General features: G+C 47.3%; 1 long non-coding RNA gene across 1 annotated transcript in view; it reads right to left on the reverse strand.

Moving 5' to 3' along the window:
• Window positions 1–711: 711 nt before the first annotated feature.
• The window catches only part of LOC118988946 (uncharacterized), a 126,338-nt gene continuing 105,782 nt past the window's right edge, over window positions 712–21,267 (reverse strand). The window contains exon 3 of the long non-coding RNA XR_005066888.1: window positions 712–834. This is a non-coding gene — a long non-coding RNA (uncharacterized LOC118988946). The remainder of the gene's footprint in view (window positions 835–21,267) is intronic.

Below are 21,267 nucleotides of genomic sequence, written 5' to 3' on the forward strand. Positions count from 1 at the left end.
ACAGGCCAGAGTATTCGTCACAGAGCATCCTGAGAAACTAGCATTTCGCCAATAAAGTCGTGTGTGCAAACTGCCTCCCCAGTGCGGACACCAAGACGACTACCGGAGCTCGTACTCCAGTGAGAACATATACGCTTGAGACGCAGGGACTCTGCACAGGTGGGAGAGTTCAGTCACGCTACAGTCACTCTGACCGCCAGCCTACGAGACTCCCTAAACAATGTGCGGCCTGAGCAGCAGTCCCTTGGTCACTCAGCCCACACTCCAAGCCACAGTTAGTACACTTGACTAAAAGTATATGACTAACTCCAGTAACCAGTTGCTTTTGCGGCAAGGGTGGATTTTGCTCACAGGAATTCAACAAACATTCCGGTTTGAGGCCTGGTGTCCTTTTCCCACTGGCACCCGAGGACCCACGCGGGGCCCAGCGGGTGCGCGTCTTCCCTAGCCCCCACCCTACGGAGCTTCCACAGTAAGAGCCATATATGCATTGTCCAATTTACTGCAGATGGCTCTTTTTGGCATGAACCGTCTATCTGGAGAAGATGCACAACAGAACTCCGAATTACCTCCCGGCACCAGGAGGCTCCAGGAGGCAGAGCAGCGAGCAGTGACGAGAGAGGCTGGAGCAGCAGGGGAAGGCCCAGGGAGAGGACTCTGTGCTCAGCCCCACATGAGTGAGACGAGGTGGGGAGTGGCAGGTACCTGAACCCAGCTGTCGCCTGGTGACTGAGTGCTCTTTGCGTCAGGCGTGTCTGCCTCAGTCGGTCAGAGTCGGGAGTTCAGAGGTGCCGACTGGATGTGATTTCACCAATTCTTCTTCCGGTTCATTTTCTAAAGGGCAGAACAACAGTATAATGACCACCTGAAGAAAGGAGCAGCTGGTGAGAATTCTCTCCTTTGTGCTATTATACTTAACAAACAAGAGTGACGTTCCCAGACAGGTAACTAACTGCACATTAAGAAATGTGGGCATGACCCCATGCAGAAACACTGATAGGGAGGCCACAGTGGACATGCAGATGGGCTCTTGAGCACCTAGTACTTTACTTTGAAATCCACAATATTTAACAGTTTAAAATACGTGTCTAGGTTTAAAGCTCAAACTAAATGCACTTAATATTTAGGCCCATTATGAGCCAATTTGTAAGATTGTTATCTTCTTCAACACTTTGATGTAGTTTAAGAAACAAGTTAATAAGTGAGAAATACTTTAAATATGTAATTATTTCTTGGAAATAATGTGATTGCATTCATAACAATATAATCTGGAGATGACTGGGGTGGTTCCAAATGTCAGCTCCATTTTATTTTAGTAGAATAATTACAAAAGACATTATCTCAATTAATTTAAATTAGGATTTATTTACTAACTTTCTATCAAGGTTCTCTGCAACACTGTGTCAATGTTAGGAACTACTACCTACTTTCAGATATTCCAGTTCATCTTTTCTAACTGGAAAAGATTATTTCAATCAATAATGCCTAACAGAGGATCTCTTTTCATCACAAAGGAAAGATGAACTGGAATATCTGAAAGTGGAGAAGGAGGTGCCTCAGTGGTTCAAGCTATTGTTTCTGGTGCAAACCTCAACTCCGAGAGGCTCATTAAACCGAGTCTAGGGCAATAACAGCCGAAGTGTTAATGGGCAGCAGTGAAGTGTGTCAGGCAAATGAAGGACCCTGAGGGCTCTCCATGCTGTTCACGATCAGCTACTGGTACAGCATTACCATAAATCCTCTAAAAGACACTGCACTCCACTTCCTGTGTGCTACTTCGCCATAAAGAAAATATTCGGAGTGCTTTGCAGGGAGGGGTTTAAATAAAATAATATGTAATTGCCTATGAAATACACAGCCTATAAAATACAACCCTAACAAATTTTACTATTTTCCCTAATAAAGATTTACCAAATCAAGTACATAAACAGAATAACTCAGAAATACACATGAGGCTAAAGAGGTTTTAAAATTATGTACCCTGAAATATTGAGGATGAAAAATAGAGTAAGACTTAATGTTTGTTTTGTGTCAAAGTCTCAACTCATTTAGAGTTATGAGATTTTAAAATATGTTAAGCTTTTAATACAAACTGTGGTTTGTGGTTTCATTTACATGTCTATGATTTTGAGCCATCTATACTCAAAAATCTTTGATAACTGTGTTTTGTGACCTTTTCCTGTTGACCAGTACTCGACACACACACATGCATGCACACACATGTGCAGAATATGTGGGCACACAATGTCAGCAAGAAATTCTTCTCAATACTAGTTCTATTTATAGTATGATTTGTACATTTAACTTCTGGATGACAAAAGCAAACACCCTAAACCTTCTCATATCAGATACACCCTTACAAGGCACCTGGATTCAGAAGTGAGCTCTGTGTCCAGGCCAGGACACAGCAGTGCCTTGTCCACCCTCAGTCTTGAATGACACCCAGCAGAGCTCAGAACTCAGAGCCCGGGGCGTGTAAGAGAAGCAGTGAGGGCCACAGAGGCACCGTTTCTGCACAGCAAGGGCTCATGAGGAGTGTCCTTAAAGAACACACTTAACTGCCACCCGGCCTCCGTGGAACACGAGGCTGCACTCCATCAGGTACTACCCAGGCAGTGGCATAGAAGCCTTGACATGACTGACTTTGAAACTATAACATAATGGTTTAAATATATGGACAGCCACATGCATGCATGATTTCTAGGTTGGCAAAACCCATCTTAGCCAACACTGGTATGGGTAGTTTGGAGTCACTGAACTACTCTGAAGTTCAACTTTCTCTCTGACAGAAACAGGACTGAGCTGGCAAGGAAATCACTTCCTTCAGGTCCAAAATACCCAACACCTAAGTCCTCAATGTCCCACAAGATGCCTGGCATGGCTTCCTGCCTGGTGAACCACCTGTACGAGAAGTGTGCTCCTCCCATCTGTGAACGGGCTCAGAGTGCTCTGTCTGCCCAGTGGTCACAGCTTCCAAAGGCAGTTGACACTGGGAACTGCTCTCCACAGGCCTGTGGCCCTCGGTGCTTCCTGCAGGGCAGGATGCTGAGGACAGAGCTGCGAGCCGCCGTGGAGGAGGCGGTGGTTCTCTGTGACTTTCCCGGCAGGTGTCAGCACACGGAGGTGCAGACATTCTTGTCGCTGCCACCGTTGTCTCCTCAGATGTCTTATGTCAAAAAGGCCCCCTGATTAACTGAGTCGTGCTTAACCGACACACACGTGTGCCTTCTTGGCCAATCCTGCTTGGTGCAGGATTACGCACCAGCAGACATGCTTCTGGCCTTGTTTTCTCCCTAAGAAGTTCTACACGAGACTGGTTAAAAAATGAGAGATGGTTCTGACACCAGACCGGAGCCAGACGCTGCCTATCAGCATGGTCGAAGGAAGCTTCTTGGGCAGTGGGTGGCCTCTGTGAGCTCCACAAGGTGCCAGTTGCACCCCCGGCCCTGACTGCACGGTCTCCCACTTCCCACCTCCAGAGAAGGGCTGCTACTCTGTGAGCAGTCTTCTGGGCACTGCCCAGGCCCAAGCGGGATGCAGGAGGTGCCGGTACAGGTCTGTGCAGTGTACCCTGTGCAGGTGTGCTACGGCTGGCCCCGCCCTCAACACCAGGTCACAGACTCCAACTGGTGGTGGGTGGGGGTGGGTAGACCCTGGGGCCAGGCAGGCGGCCGGCTTCTGCTGGCCTTCCCTGCCTTGGCAGCAGGCTTCTTTCCTCTGTGTCCGGTGGAGCCCCTTGTAGTGAGTGGCACCCCTGTTCCCAGTTTTTGTTCCAGAAATGCCTGGCAGAGGACAGTTCACTTCCAACTGGCATGATACTCAGCACGTGTGCATTTCCGGTTTCCAGAGAAAACACAGATGATCATTTTCAGAAGACAGAGATAAGAGGAGATACATAATAAAATGAGTAAAAGAATGAGGATATCTTAAAATAGAAAATCAGAAGAATGTACACAGACTTTATAATCACTTTAATGTCACTGCAAATACTTTGCACCTCTCCTTCCTGTGTTTTGAATCTAAACCCTCGCACAGGTTTGCCTGGTGACTTCACTGCTGAGAGTGTTAGGACGTGCTTTTGACAAGTAAGAAGACCCAAACATTAGCCCGCGTGTGGCCTTTCTAAGAGTCTCTGTATTTCCCACAGTGTCACCCAAACCTCTCAGCAGGGAACCAGTGGTTCCAGTGTATTGACTGACAGCATAAAGGGTACCAGGAAGTGCAATTTGTAACTTGGAGCTTTTATAGATAAAACGGTGTACGCATGACCCATCCTCCAGCTAGTCTCTGATAACTAGGTAGTCCCATGCTTAGACCTGTCACTAAATCCACCAACTCACTGGTTCTCAGAAGGGAAACTCAGTCCCCGCCATGGGCATTCAGGGGGAGCTCCTCGCACTACCTGCCCAGAGGAGGAGGCACTGAGGTGGCAGCCTGTCTGTGTCTGGTGGCGGCCAGTGAGCAGGACATGGCAGAGGCCGTGCAGAGGTGGAAGAACAAGCTTGCTGTAAGGAATTCGGCAGTGTGGGTAACAACTTAAAATGTGCAATCCCTAGCCTAACAATTCTCATGTGTAAGATCGTTCAATGCAATACTGTATGTAATCAAAAATGGAAACCCTCAACAGTGGACTGGTTAGATTATGAAGAATCATTTAGGACTGGTGAGCACATCTTCACAGGGCAGAGTCTCCAAGTCGCAGAACAAAGAGACAGAGGGATGGTGCAGAGCAGCACACATTACCCCACCAGGGCACACAATGCAAGTCAAGAACCTGACAATGTTCATTTTCACACGTGTGCACATGTGAGGACGTGAACAGTGTTTTAGAGTGTAGCTCATCTTCGTGTGTGTGCACATGTGAGTACACGGACATGCAGAGTATAGTTCACATTCACGTGTGCGCACATGCATATTTATGATGTAATGCATACCCATACATGTGCACATGTGAGTACACAGACAACGTTTAGAATGGGTTGGGACCCAATGGTTAACAGAGATTATCTTTGAAGAAAGAAGTAGGACTTTGAGGATTAGGAAGGACTTCCACTTTTTAACCTTAATTATTTGTAATTGTTTATATTTTAGTGATAAAAATCATGTAACATTATGTAATAAAGTAAACTGAAAAATATCATTTCACACATCTATTACTATTTTTAGAAGTTATGTATCAACTGCTATAAAGAATGATCTACAAATTCAGGTTAAAAACTACACTTCCACATAATAATCACAAGCCACTTGAAACTCCGGAACCCAAACCACCCACTGCTCACGGCCCGTCTGTGACCGGCTCTGGGACCTGCTGACTGCGCACACGCCGTCAACCTGCTGCGTGAAGTCACGGCTCGGCCCCGTTAGATCATCTTCACTCATTAGAGAACATTCTCCCAGATCAAGCAAAATGATACAGAAAGGCAGTTGAACACAGAGGCCACTGGGTGCTGTGTCAGGAAGGGAGGGCTGTTTGGATAGCACCTGCCCTCTGGCAGCTGAACCAGCCCCAGGACCACCAGCAGAGTGGGTCACAGGCTTCCCACCTTGTCAGGCTGGCTGCAGGCCGACCGGCACCTGTGTGGAGTTAGAATTTACCACTGAGCCACAGCCCCAGCAGCACACGTAGGCAGAATGGCTTTTGGAGGCAGAACGTCAGAATGAAAGTAGCCGTGACGGTCTTGGTGTAGTCTTCCCTGTGTCTGAAGACTTGGACACTGAAACCCAGAATAGCTAAGTAACTTGCCTGAGGGGATGTGGAAATGGGGAGCAGGTTCGGGACAAGGACCCTCCTCAAACTGTGTGAAAACCACTGCAGAGAAATCTAAGAATGACTTTCAATCCACCTATTAATGACACCTGGTCCTCAGGGCATGTGGGTAATGCTCAGGCGGCACATAAGGGTGAGGACCAGTGTCAGCCCAGAGCAGGCCTTCGGGGTCTGTGGCTCGCCACTCACAGGTGTTTTCTGTCTGGAGGCCTTGGGTGTGAATTTAGGATCTCAGGAATGAACCCTCATGGACCCAGTGCTGGCTGGACCCTGTAGGGTCTGGTCCCAGAGTGGAGAGGTCCATCCGCGAGGGCGTTCTGGTTTGTCCCGTCTGCCCCTGGGTGGAACAAGCGGCTTTCAGTGAAATAAAAGCTTTCTAAGAGGCAGTGTCCAAACACGCCCAATCTAGGACTCAGAGACCTCATCCTGCTGTCCTTTCTCTCCCTGCACATGCGCCGGTCCGGACCCGAACCACCCCCAGCAGAGTCCACATCACCAGCTCCACTGGGCTCCTCTAACCCTGCTCTTCCTCTCCTCACCCTGTGAGAAGCACCTTTAAAACTACCGCTTTCGTTATGTCAAACCACTGCTCGACAAGAAATCAACTCAGTAATACTAGTATCATTACAAAACCTTACACACGTATCACACTTCAAAGTTAAGTGTTTCACAAACTTATAAATTGCACCCATTTGGCAGGCAAGCATAGCTTTAGTAGGAGCTAACATTAAGCAGAGCTGGAACCAAAAACATCCTCCCTAACCTTGCTTCCAAGGTCTTGCAAAGCTTGGCAACAAATTCTAAGTCTTCAGTTGCACTACTGCCCCGAGTGACCTTCGGCTTAAGACAGTGTGTTTTCCCATGGGCAGAGGGTGCTTTCTCACTCTGGGCCACATCAGTCTATTTAAATATCAAAGGTTTCTCAACCCTTCGAGCAAACTGGCCATTTATCTCTTCCGAGACTTCCCAGGTCACCCCAGCCCTGAGGAGGAGGTCATCATTTCTGAATTATGGCCATGGCCACCCTCCAGCCAGTCCTGACAGAGCGTGGACCATGGATATTCATGTCCACATCTCATCTGACATCCCCAGCTGACTCCTCAGTTGTTTCTGGTGTTGGCTGCTGCTTTTGTAATTCTTATAAAAGATGGAAGTTTCCCCACGTCAGACACGGCATCTGTTCATCTACCACGAGGGGCCAAAAGAGAGGCACTCTGTCGAATGAATGACTTTGAACAACAACAGTGAGTGGACTACGAGTTCCTCTGCCACACAGAAGGTGTTCACTAGTCTGTGAATTCCTCCTGGTCCCCGAAAGCACACAGCACGTGCCAGGCGCTTCTAGTACTTTCTGCTGGGAAACTGAGCCGTTTGTCCTAGTCTACTTGGGTTGCTGTAACAAAACACACAGACTGGGTGGCTTACGAACAACAGAAATCTGTCCCTCACACACACTGGGGGCTGGAGGCCAGGTCAGGGCACCAGCCCATTCAGGTGAGGGCCCTCCTCCGGGCTGCAGGCATCTCCCTAGGTCCTCCCATGGAGGACTTTCTGGCCCAGAGCTTTCTTCTGTGCCAGAAAGCTCTCGGGGCTCTCTGGGCTTAGGGGATGGGTCCAACTCACCCTCCTGTCCGAATCACCTCCCAGAGGCTCCTCCTCCTAAGGCCATCACCTTGGGGGGTGGGGTTTCAACGTGTGAATTTGGGAAAGACACACATTTAGACCACAGTACCACTTCTGAAAAGAGGAGGAGGCTGTGCACCAGGAGAGACAAGGACAGAGCACACCTCTGCTGGAATCGATTGTCTGTCTTAGGAGTGAGCATGTGTGCCAGACAACTTGACACAGGTGTATGCGTGCTCATGAGAGTGTTTGTAACTCCTCTTGGTCCTGAGATGCTGCAACTTCACGGATGGGATTATGCAATTAATCGCTCAGTGAATTGTACAAAACTGCAGGGATCCGGGGGTCGACAGCCAGGATTGCAGCAGCGACCCCCCTCTTAGAATCCATACAAATTACTGTCTGTCAAGGGCTGTGACTGCAGAGTGTGACTTAAATATGTTATTAATTCAACTCAAACCAAGGCTGCACGTTTCCACCAGAAAGCTCCAATGCTAAGGGCATGGGCCACCTACTGGTGGCACCTGTATGGGGCACCTTCATTTCTGGTGGAGCGATGATGCCAAGGACTAGAGAGGGCCTACCAGCTCCCCAGAATGCACAGCACAGCATCTACAAGGCACTCACAGGAGGGTGCCAACTGAGAAACGTGTCCCTCCCTGTGCCAGTGTACCCTCCAACTACCTGCTTCCCAAGTGAGAGAAAAGATCTTTCAAAGTGACAGGATTTTCATGATAATTATTTTATTTGGTCCTCAAGACAACCCTGAGGCCCTGGCTGGCATAACTCAGTGCACTGAGAACAGGCCTATGAACCAAGGGGTCACCAGTTTGATTCCCAGTCAGCGCACATGCCTGGGTCCCTAGGTAGGTGGCATGTGAGAGGCAACCACACAGTGATGTTTCTCTCCCTCTTTCTCCTTCCCTTCCTCTCTCTCTAAAAATAAATAAATAAATAAAATCTAAAAAAAAGACAACCCTCAGGACAGGGCAAATGAGGCACCATGAACTCTGCTTTCCGAGAGCAACGAATCTTCAGGAGGGGGCCTCCCTGAACCCCTGCCCCTGCCCAGACACGTACACAAGTGCAACCCTCCAGCACCCATGGGACACACTTCTGGAGTGGCTGTCAGTGCCCTCCAAAAATCTGATGCCACTGCACCTAGGAAACTGCGACCAAGTTAAAGACCTCTCAGGGCCTTGTCTGCAAGGGAGACAGCACACAGCTGCCCGCGGGATGGGCTCTGAGAAGCTGGAGAAGGGCCTCAGCTCTAGATACAGAAGCTGTCCCAATGCCTGTGCCAGCCCCCAAAACCGCCACACTGGAGAGCCATTCCTTTGAACATTAGTTTCTTGGTTTTTATTTTTATATTTTTAAGATTTCATTTATTTATTTTTTAGAGAGGGCAAGGGAGAAAGAGAGGGACAGAAACATAAATGTGTGGTGGCCTCCTATGTGCCCCCAATGGGGACCTATGCACCCCCAATGGGGACCATCAAACGCACAACCCTTTGATTCGCAGGCTGGCAGTCAACCACTGAGCCACACCAGCCAGGGTCGAACATTAATTTTTTAAAAGAATTTGTCTTTATAAAGTACACAAGATCCTAGAATAGCTACTACTTTAAGTCATTATTGATTCAAAAATACTTTTTTTGCATTGGTGTGGGCCAGCCATCGATCTTTTCTCTCACTTAATTTCTCTCTCTCTTACACACACACACACTCACTCACTCAACTCTCATTTTCAACTTCTCATTTCGACAGACAAGAGAGATCACCAGAGTGCAGTGATTACAAGGATTTGGATGTGGTTTTCAGGATAGCTGGAGACCTAAAAGCATGTTTTGCCCAGATTTATTAAAGTGCAACACTGTGGCACATTCGATGCTTGGCCGTGACAAGAGAGGAGTGCCCTCTGCTCCACTTGGCTGCTGGCAGCAGTGGGCATCTCCCTTTGGACCACAGGAAGGGGGAGCACTTTGGGAACCCCTGGCTCTCCACCCAACACCAGTAACGCGCAGCCCAGAGCCAGCTCAGCCCAGGACTGGCAGGACCTGAGCTGATGACAAGACCTGAGACAGACCAGGAGCCAGGGCACTGAGCAGGGAGGCCAGCCCTCAAGGCGTGGGAAAGGAGGCAGATGCCAACACTGACCACCATGTGTTGCTCAGCGACACCGTGGTGGAGGTGTGCCCAGAGAGCACGGGGTCACCGCCGAGGTGAACTGGCTCTGCTGCAGGAGCTGGGAGTCTCAGAGGAGTGGACAGCCACGCTCGTGGTGGTTTGAAGCACTGGAGGTAAGGAAGGAACAGGGGAAGTCTCTGGGGAGGGGCAGCAGTAGACACAGAGCGATGAGAGAACTGTGTGGGGCAGCAGGTCCTGAGGGTGACTGAACCACTGCAGGGTCTCACAGCTTTTGGAGAAGTCACTGTGGGAAGAAGGTGGAGGGGGAGATGGGTGAGGCACCCAGGACAGAGCTGCAGGGCTAGCACTGACCAGATGGACTCCAGCAGCGAGCCTCCTGCCTCGCAGTCCACCACGCCCTGCCCATCGGGACAGAGAGCAGTGCACATTTCATGAAACGTGCTTGGTTTTCATGGCTCTAATGGCAACATGTTCACAAAGCTTGAAAGAGAGGGATCTTTTGGATGTTTAAAATTATACAATTCTTGTTGGCCCTGTGAGGTTATGACTAGGTCAGAAGATTCTCGATGTATAGGGAATAAAGCATATTTTTGTGAATGTTCTCCTAAGTTGTAGCTGTTTGTGAAGGTCATCAATGTATGGTAGTTCAAGACTCCAGATACAATTGCTTGCAAAATACACACTAGAAAAGCATAGTTTGAACACATAGCTAAAATCTATAGAAATATGCAAAGTTAAGTTTCTTTTTGATAAATTATGATTTAAAAATTTTATGAATGTTATGTCTTTGCCTAATAATTTAACTTCTTGGGACAAGAAGAAAGAGAGAAGGAAATATAAGGTAGAAATGGAAGGAAGGAAGGGAAGTAATGTGAGCAATGTGGACCACACTAGGGATGTTAATTTTCATTTTGAAAATTTGGAAAATACTGCAAGTATCTACCTACAGAATAGTGACTAAGAAGCCAGGTTTTGGTATCCCCAAAGCATACGATCACTAGATGAGAAGCAGAGATATTTGGGGGGTAAATGCATGTATGAGCTCAAAAGAGACGGTGAGTGAGGAGCGGCCCTGGAGCCCAGGCCATGTGCACACACAGACAAGAAGGTGAAAACACTCAGTGCTGCCCAAAGGTCAGCACAAAGCCTGGGAAGAAGACCTCAGGGCTCCCGCCCACTCACACTTCTTTTCAAGCAAAGACACAGTTTAAATGTCTAAATTTTAAAATGTTGAGTTTAGGTAGCAACGTAGTATCTTTTGAACTTTAGGAAATCTGAAATTGTTTCACAGGGTGATGTCACTACAAACCACCTCTCCAGACAAAACACCCTACACCCATTTGCCCAACCTCCTCTGAGCAGCCTGACACTGGATCCCAGCCTGCACCCCACAAGCCCAAAGTGCATGAACCCCGGGCTGTGGAGGCATGTGCAGTCTCTGTGATGGGGCATCACTGCCCCTTTAGCAGTGATGACAGACGAGAGCAGCCAGAGTTAATCAGATGGCACACATTCCACTGTGCAGCGGGCACCTGAAGTGACAGTGATCTCAGAGGGACACTGGGTACAACAGACTCCATAGCTCAGAGCTTTAGTTCAAGGCCTGCAAAGCGGCACTTAAGGGTCACAAACCACCCCGTCACCACCTGGGAACTTGGTGTGAGCTCCCCGCCCCGGGCTTCAGTCTGGCTGCCTGGGAAGTAGGGACACCGTCGGGAACTCTCTCTGCTGTGGAAAGGCTGTGGGATGACTGAGAAAACACGACGGAGCTTTGGAATGTGCCCGCCACTGTCAGCTTCCCAGGGACCCGTCAACAACTGTCTCACGAGCATCCGATAACCATTTTCCAGTCTATTTTTATTTAGACCCCATAGTTAAATAATTAGAAACTACTCTGAGGGGAAAAAAGGACAGGCACTTGAAAAGTGATCTGCTTCACTCTCCTGTCAACTCATGGTTGGGTCCAATAGGCCAAAAGAAGCCACCACACAAAAGTAACCCACTGCAGTAACTCTTACGTGAGACGAAACGGGACTGGCGTCCAGAGGAGCAAGTTCACTGGGGGAACGGGTACACGAGCGAAGCACAACTGCTCCTCAGAGGCCATGCTTCCTCATGGAAGAAGGTAAGTTAACCTGACCCAGCCACGCCGAGATCTCAGCCGCACCAATGCCACATGCAGGCACTCGCTCCACCGCAAACAGCTGCTCAGGGGCAGACGGTGCCCGCAGGGTCTCGGAGGGCAGGGAGGCGGGAGAAACGGGCTCTGCGCAGCAGTGCGTGGGGTCCTCGTGACCATGCTCCAGGCCCTTGGACAACAGGCACCTATGAGCAGGGACCAAGTGCCCCCGCCCTACAACCCTTTCCAACATGTTGGTGCTCACGCACTGCCAGCCCATTCTCCATGTCACCAGTGTGTGAACAAAGGTGTGTGCGCACAGCCACAACTGTAATGTCAGACTGCAATCTGGGGTCTTTACCTTCTCTTGATAAATAAGTCTGTAAAAATTCTTGCTTTATCCTTTCATGAAATCAGTTTTAAAGTCCATCTGTGTAACAAAACCCAAGAAAAAATGTAGACTTTTGAGTAAATTTGTATGAAAGTAAAAATTATGTATATAAGAAATGATAACCAGTTTACACTGTACACACTGGTGGAGAACTTGAAGGTGAGGACTAGGTCAGAAGATTCTCGATGTATAGGGAATAAAGCATATTTTTGTGAATGTTCTCCTAAGTTGTAGCTGTTTGTGAAGGTCATCAATGTATGGCAGTTCAAGACTCCAGATACAATTGCTTGCAAAATACACACTAGAAAAGCATAGTTTGAACACATAGCTAAAATCTATAGAAATATGCAAAGTTAAGTTTCTTTTTGATAAATTATGATTTAAAAATTTTATGAATGTTATGTCTTTGCCTAATAATTTAACTTCTTGGGACAAGAAGAAAGAGAGAAGGAAATATAAGGTAGAAATGGAAGGAAGGAATGGAAGGAATGGAATGGAAGGAGGACAGGTTGGTGACCACCCGAGGCCTTGCAGTGGGATCTGGCCCAGACCTCAGTGTGTGAGGCCCCTCCCACCATGCCCTTTGGCCTATCCCCGGTGACACCTGAACAACGGCAAAACCATCCGGAGGGAAAGGCTAATTCTCTCGGTGCACCAGAGCAGCAGCAGCAGCAGCAAGGATGCAGGGCAAACAGAGCAGGCCCTGCAAGCAGAGGAACGCTCCATATGAGATCGGGGGCAAGCATTCACCAGGCACGAGGCTCCAGGAGATGCCGGAGCTCACTCAAGCACCTGGAAGATGTGCATCCTGGTTCTGGCTCTGTTCCATGTGAACTTCGTGGTCTTAGACAAATGTCCCACCTCTGTGGGCAGCTCTTTTCATGTCTAATTACCAAGTTCTACTGGGTGATCTTACCTGCTCTCAATTATAGAAGTCTAGCCATGACTGAAATGTTTCTCTTAGTGAATTTGATGACTTCATGAGTAATGAGATTTGATTAAGAATTTAAAGCTACACATAAATTTGACACAATGTACTTTATAGACAAAATACACTATTTCATCTGACTGAAGAAAATCCCTTCATGTTTTATTTGTTCTAACCTCCCCTCCTCGAAAAACAAAGAATAAAAGAGTTTTTTTTAAAAGGTACTCCCCAGGCCTGCCCTTAATGAACCTAAATAACAATTCGGAATCATGAAATCCAGCCTCTTCTTGGATTGCACACAGAAGGTAAAACAGGTTGCAGGTCCTAGTGCTTCATGTAAAAGCAAATGTCAAAGGGAAAGCTCTGATATTTGGTCCTGGGCTCCCACCTTCTCAGAGGCATTTCCTAAATCCGCCTTTGATGAGCTTCCCCAGCCGTCAATCCGCCAGCTCCCTGAGGAGCTGTGTAGAGTGTGCGGCACGGAAATGTCATCCGCCAGGGCTGCAATTACGGGCACCGCAGCAATCAGGGCACAATGCAGAGTGGGTCACATTCAGGTGAGGAGAGAACCAGCAATCAAGCCTGGGGATGTGAGAACAAAGCCATTTGCCGTCAACACAACCATCAGGCCTTAATTACGAGGCGAGAGTGGAGCTGGCTGCTGAAAGGCTGATTATTATAGAGCTCAGCTCCAAATCAGCTATGTATTGATGGACTGAGAAGAGAGGAAGCCGACTTGAACTCAGTGGAAAGGAACTGGAGGCAACGGTGATAAGTGCAGAGGGGACACGCTCTAGGGAGTAAAAATAGCTGCAGAAAGGAGGGAGGGTTAAGTACCTGAGAGCCGGCTAAAAATAAGTCTCCGAAAGTCAGACACACTCACCTGGCACACCTGTCGCTCAACCTAACACAAATGCACTCGTACAGGCAGCCAGGACTGCCTGGTTCTATGAGCTGTTCACCCTCCTGAATCCTTTCTTCTTTCTGAACTATGTTCCCGAAGGTTCCCCCAGGCTGGATGTACTGAGTGCGTTCCTGGTTTTTATTTCTATTATTTTAGAGCCAACTTAGGAGAATTCTGAAACAGGTTCTAAGACAAATGTTCCCTCTATATATCATATGCAATATTTTATATTTATTTTAAATATATATGGCTTACGTCTACATTAAAATATCAAATGTCCAGTTCAAACTGTCCTCTGGAGACTGAGATGTTATTACTTGATTGCAATCCTTAACTGTCTTTGAACAAAGCCTGTGCATTAAAAGTGAATGCACTCTTTACTACTACGAGTTATTGAATACACTAACATGCCCAGTTCCTTCCTATATTACAACACCTGCATTTAGGTAGGAGCTAACCACACAGCACGTTTTCCCCAGCATTGCGAACATGTCACTGTTAGAAGGACAGCCCACCATGGAACCTAACTGTGCTCTGGGTCAAGGCCTCAGGCGAGATGCTGCTGTCTAGTCGAGAGTACAGCCCTGCGGACCCCATACAGCCCACTAGCCGGGAGCACGGGCCTGCCGACTAGCAGGCTCACGTGCAGGCTGGGGTTGCACCGGAGAAGCACGCAGCGCCAGCCTGTCCGTGTGTGGGCCTCTGCATGTCCAAGTGGGGTCACACGGCCTGGAAGACAAGCTGCCCGGCCTGCCCCCAGGTGCAGCTGGTGGGAACCTGCAGGCCTGCACCCCTTCCATCACTTCTCCAGGGCTCTGTGGCCAGCAGGAGGCTCAGGTTTTCTTAGCTCTTGCTCGTGGGAAGCAGCAGGAGTTCAGAAAAATGAGAGAAGTGGTAATGTGACTGAGGAGCTGGCCAAAGCCAAGTGCCTCCAAGTTCTGGGTGACACCATTTTTGAAATCCATTTCCAGGGCAAAACTACAGTAAGAAAGCCACATGTGGGCATCGAATCTCGCTGGTGTGCTGGTCACCGAGACCAGGACATGCAGTCGCTTGGCAGGTTCTCTACACACCTTACACGTGAACTCGTCTGCTTCCTGAAACTACAAGAGGAGAAGTAACCTTCCGCCACTGCCACCAGCCTCCCCAGCACCACCTAGAACAGCCCACACAACTGGCTTCTCCAGGTCCCCTCCTTTGTCCTCCAGCCCACCCTCCACCCAGCAGAAGACCACCTCTCTAAAAGTCTGACTAAGCTACTTTCCCTCTCAAGATCCTTCAGGCATTTCTTACTAAATTGGGGGCTTCCCAAACCTACTCTCTTTATCAAGGTCATAAGGAACTGACATATCTTACCCTCAACTCCGATGTTACTTACAATGGCCTACCACGGTAGTTCCCAAAGTGGGGTTCAAGACACATTGAAGGGTCTTTTTGGCCCTATCAACAAACGAGTCTGTGAGGTTGTCCCTCATCTAACTGGATTACCTTTCTAGTTCCAGTCAAACAATTTAATGCAATATGTTGACTACAAATACAGATGAGAATTTAGCTATTCCATTAAGAAAGGCATTAAAGAGATTTTATAAATGTAAAATGGTGACTTTTTGGATAATTCTGTTATAAAAATATGGTTATCTTTCATAGAACCATATTAGTTATATTAACATATAATAAGGTTTTAAATTGCTATTTTAAAATAAATTTTAAGAGAAGTCATTTTTATTTTAATATAGTAGCGGGAGTCTCATAAACAAAACTGAGGTGAAGTCCTGAGAACATGAGTATAAAGGACCCTTGGAGCCCCTGTTCTAATACACTGGTTTGGTGGTTTCTTACACACACACACACACTCAACTCTTTATTTTGCCTGAGAAGCACATAGTACATACTTGTTCTTCTACTAGAAACACCAAGTCCACGCCTAAACGTTACCCCTCTGTATGGAAAAGGCTTATGGCCCACTCTCTGCATCAGCTCTCCATTTTCCTGTAGTTATGTTTCTTTATTTCCTCCCTACCCATACAGGGACACAGCTCCCTGAAGCCCAAGACTTGCCCACCTTGTTCCCTGGTAAATGGGTGGCACCCAGTGAGGACAGGATAACAAGTGCATGGTGAATGAATGCGGTACAGTTGTTGTATCTCAGAACAGATGACTAAAATGCTTTGAAGACCCCTGGTACACATTTGAGCATACAGCAGACTCTTAGTTGTCTGAGATGCGTAAGTGAGGTCTTGCTTGGCAATTGAAGGCCATGTCACGCGTGGGATACTTCTGGCAACCTTGGGAGTTGATGGGATGCTTCCTTCAGTGGTTCAGGATGTAGGGGGTGAGGGTGAGAGAGCCTAAAAACCTTCTGCCTCTAGGATCCCCTTTAGGGCACAGCTTGTAAAAAATCAGGTCACAGGAGAGAGTGAAACAGGCAGGTCAGAGCTAAGTTCATCCAGCCAACCCCATCCATTTTTCCCAGGAGAATGTCAGAGCAACCTGTCATGAAGAATCTGCAAGGTCACCCTGTGATGTCCTTTTCAATCCAGCTGAACCCGGGGAGGTGACACAATGCCCCCAACTTCACTTCCCTGGAAGAAGAGGCCACTGGGTGGAGACAAAGCACTGCTCTGTGAACCTGGCTGGGGGTGAGCAGTGCACCTGCTCTAGCGCAGGGAGGTTGGGCCAGCGCCTTGCCCAACCCAGAATCTGTGACTGTGTTAAAACCAGCTGCATATAAATAAGCAGCAGGAAAAGCTGACTGTGTAGCTACAAAAGCACAGAGACTTACTTGGGCATCCACATCTCGTTTTCTATCTCAGGTTCCCCTAAATCCCAACTTCCCATTTCCTGTCCTTTCAAGCGGGAGATGGCATGGAGGAGGAATCTTCGGGACTCACATTAGCCCAGCTTCGTGAAGTCCAATTTGCAGCCCCTACCAAACATGGGAAAGTGCTGTAGCACAGCCTCCAGTGCAGGCTGTTAACTTACCCCCTGAAATGCTTACTGAAGTCTTTTTCTGTCCCAGACGCCAAGCCTGTTCTACAACTGAGAGGAGAGACAAAAACAGACGCCGCCCCTTCCTGGAGGAAAGCAGAGCCGGTTGTTCCCACTCATATGCAGCAGAAATCTGACTCTTTCTAGACACTTCTATGTGGGGGGTGCATCCTGCTCTGGAGCCAGGAGGCTCCTCTTCAGACACCGTTCTGCCGCGCACCCTGCCATGATGCTCTCACCAAGGTGGAATTCTAAAATCAAAACGCTGGCCTGAATCACTGCATATTATTCTATAAATATACAAGCATTTCACAGAAAATTAATTCAATGCAGATAACACTTGGAATGTGGGCTAGTAGAGAAACGCACAATCTAGAATTCAGCCCCCCACTATGTACTTCACACAACAGTCATAAGAACAGTAAAGTAACACAGACAATTTCTAGGAAAATGATTCAAAATCACAACTATGGCCTTTGCTTCTTTTTCTTCACCCTTTTAACCAGTGTTACTTGTTGGTCTTCACCCTCCTGGATACACACAGTACAGAGAGACATCTGCTGTCACCAGCAGTGGGCAGACCGCATCACACACGGAATGTGGATTCAGCGGCCTGGCCCTGTTTTCAGGTTTCCGTGTCAAATGTCTCATTCATTCTCTGGTGTGTCCCCTGGGTGTCTGCTGACCCCAGCACAGCACGAAGCTTTGTCTGGGAGCCTCCATGGCCCTCCACTGTGAAGCCGGAGCTGTCTTCTGTCATGGGAGCCCTGAGGTATGGGACAGAATCCCGCAATCTGGAACAGGGTGGCGTCTGCTATAGTCTGGGGCCAGAGCAGAGCCCATGATTGCCACAGTGGGGCCCCTCCCTTGGGGAGCTAAGTGCAGCTGACTTGAGAATCCGTAAGTCAAAGTTTCAAAACCTGTCTGTTAACACTAATATGTTTGGGAATACTGATGCCTTCAAGTTAGAGCTTCCAGTTCCACACTTAGAAACGTGCACTCCCACTGTTTTCAGGTATTAACATCTGTGTCTGGGTCAGAAAACCATTTTGTCCCTCTGGAATTTGAAGATGAAAGCTACACCTTTGCCAAAAAGATTCACTGGTTAACAAACATGAAAATGCTTAAAGGTTTCAAAACACAGTGAAATCATGCGCCTGGGTGTCAGAATGCTGGCCTCTTCATACTGCCACCCGTGGTCTACCATAGCTCAGTGTTCTGACGTTTTAAATTCACTAAATGACTTCATACTGCCACCCGTGGTCTACCATAGCTCAGTGTTCTGACGTTTTAAATTCACTAAATGAGCTAAATGCACACGCTTTGCTCTCCATATTCCTATCTGTGATGCACAATCTATAATCTAATATTTGGTAAGCTATTTGTAGCTGGCAGGTTATAAGACAAGAGGTAAGAACTGAAAATCACTCACCAGCGGTCTGGTGTTGACACATCACAGATTCTGTGATGGCATCGGCTCCGGAGAGCAGAGCAGGCTGGGACAGACCACCAGGTGGGTCAGAAGCAAGGAATGCAGGTTGTGGGAGGCCATGGGAAAGGTGTGGGGGTGACTCTAAGGCTCTGAATTACATCTGTGCTCGGTCTCAGAATAAGGGGCAGTCCCAGGCTGCATTTCACGGTTATGACTTAAACAAGAAGACTTCAGTGCCATCTACACACAGAATGACTTTATTAAAACACCTACTATATGTACAGTAGGAATACTGCACAAAAAGGGAAAGAGGAGCAAAATCAATATTTGGAAAATTAAGCTAAGAATTTCCCTAAGTGATGAAAGATATCAACCCACAAACTGCAGTATTAAGAATTCCAAATGCGAGAAATACATAGAAAAGCACACCAGCGCAAATCACAGTAAAACCACTGGAAACCAAATGCTAAGAGAATAAAATCTTAAAACTTGTCAGCAATTACTGACAGCTAACTTCTGAAAATAAATTTTAAAAGATAATGGAATTCTATATGAAAAATGCTTCAAGAAAGTAATATCCAAATCTTGTTAAAAAGTCCTTCAAAATGAAGGTAAAGAAAGAATATTTCCAGACAAAACACAAAAGAACTTATCATCATGTGCATATTAAGAAAAATACTAAAGGACCCTTTAATTGGAAGAAAAATTATCTGATTATATTTCAGAGATAAGTGATGAAACAAAGATCAACCAAAACTCAAATGTGTGGTAAATGTAAATAGTTATTGACTGTATAAAATAACATTTATAGGATTCAGTACATTTATAAGAAAACGACTGTGTTTAATGCCGGTTTATGTAACATATGCAGCACTGCCTCCCCTCCAGCAGCAGCAAACCAGAGGTGGAAAGATGGAGTCAAAGGAAGGTCAGTGAGTTGTGGAAAGTGGAAACACACTCGCTATATTCAATTGAATGCATGCTGTAATTTCAGAGGAACCAATAAAGAACAGTTTTAAAAAGTGTAACTAAGGAGCCAGTAGATGTTAAAAAACAGTATAAAATACCAAAGCCTCTAAGTTTCAGAAGCAGTCATGGCGGCAGAGGTGGAAAGGAGAGCGAGCGCCGAGCGGGAGGCTGCAGCGCACGGACCACCGCAGTGACACCGAAAGGGCTGAGCGGAACCGTTAGCACCACAAAGCGTCAGACTCTGGGCCTGGGGCGTCAAGCTCATTTTCACTGGGGGCCACACCAGCCTGGAGGTTGCCTTCGAAGGGCCAAAACAATGTTTGGACTATATGCATGTAACTGCTCCTCAACTGCTAAGAAGCTGAAATTACATTCAGCCCAAAGTGACTGTGCAGGACACAGCTTCCCCTCCCACCTAGGAACTCATGTGACTTGAATGAAAACTACGTCGAGTGTGTCGAGCTACTGACATTACAGGCTGCATGCTCGGCATCAGCTGCCCCTGTCGGAAGAGCTGGCCTGCACTGGTGTACTGACCTCCTTTGTTCAGCTCTAATTTCTGACCACCTGCCCGCCTTCTCTCAAGGGCTATCTCCTTCCCCCACTGGAAGCCACCCAGGGAGGTACATCACTCACAGGCTGAGTCTCTGCTCGGCTGCCTGAGAGCCAGCCCAGGCACACACATGCTTTCCACCCTGCAAACGGCCTATTTATGAGAGGCAGGCAGCACAAAAGGAAGGTAGAGCTCAGAGCAGCTCCCCTTTCCACCTACAGTCTCCCTGTCTCTGGGGGCCGACACTCTTCCTAGCACACCCAAGTCTACTGAGCCTGAGAAGGTCAGACTTTGTACTCCACCACACAGTGGCTCTTCTGATCAGGGAGCTCTGCAATTACAAGTCATGGCGAAAGAAAGTGACGTGGTCCTGGGAACACACATGGGAGTGTTCTGGAGTGTCAGTAAGTGAAAACTGCCTTGCTCTGGAACCATACAGGAAAAGCCACCAGTGCAGGAATCAGGTTCCTGGGGACAGTGTGGTGTTCAGTCCCTGCCAGTGGTGTACAGATTAGATTTCCAGGAGCATCGATCTGTTCAAAATCAGTGTGTTTTGAAGAAGTAAATGAAGAACATTAATATTTAATCAGTAAGATATGTCAGGTTGTATACTATACATGAATCCCAACCCTTTAGGAGTGACCTACGGTGTTTCCTGTAGGACCCAATACATTGTCACTCCAACTACTGAAACGAAAAAAGTAAATGAAAATTCTGGAAACACCTAACTTGGAAGAGACAGAGAACATTCTCTCTCTCTGTGTGGAATAAACAGTTGCAGTAAATCCACAGTGACAACGATGCACACCGAACAGCTGCTGGGGGCTATTCTCTGGAATTGCATAATGCTGTCCATTGCTTCGGGATAAGCTGAGATAGAATCCGCACTCCTGATCGGCCAGCACGTTTTTCCAACTTGAATATGATCTAACCTATTACTTAATAATATTTTTGCCATTAATAGTTTTTTAATCTTAGGCACTTTTAAGTTTAACATTATTAGTGGTATTTTAAGATAAAGTCCTTATTCTGCAGTCTACCTCAAATGACAAATTAAAATATTAAAACTTTCCAAAAGTATCTTTTGAAGCCATATATCTAATGGCATGTAGTCATTGATACAGAAGTAAAAAATAGAGCTTTTAATTGAAAGCTAATAGCTAAAAGTAAACATTCTTATAAATGAAAGGGAAAATAGTTATTGCACACTGTGAACCCTGAGAAAGAAGACACTTCCTAAGGAGGCTTCCTAGTGGCTTAACTGGGCTCACGTTTTTTAAAACCCAGAGCCTCGCCGCCACTTCTGCCGGGGGCCTCTGGTACACAGAGAGCCCTTCGGGGAGTAGCCTGCCCTGAACTGTCCGCCTCCTGCACGGGTTCCTGCCACTGAGCAGCCTGGATGAAGCAGCCCCTGGAATCCTATTTCTACCAACGGGAACTGG

The sequence above is a fragment of the Sturnira hondurensis genome, unplaced genomic scaffold (assembly GCF_014824575.4).
Source record: "Sturnira hondurensis isolate 20B ecotype Veracruz unplaced genomic scaffold, ASM1482457v3 Scaffold0006413, whole genome shotgun sequence".
Taxonomy (NCBI): domain Eukaryota; kingdom Metazoa; phylum Chordata; class Mammalia; order Chiroptera; family Phyllostomidae; genus Sturnira; species Sturnira hondurensis.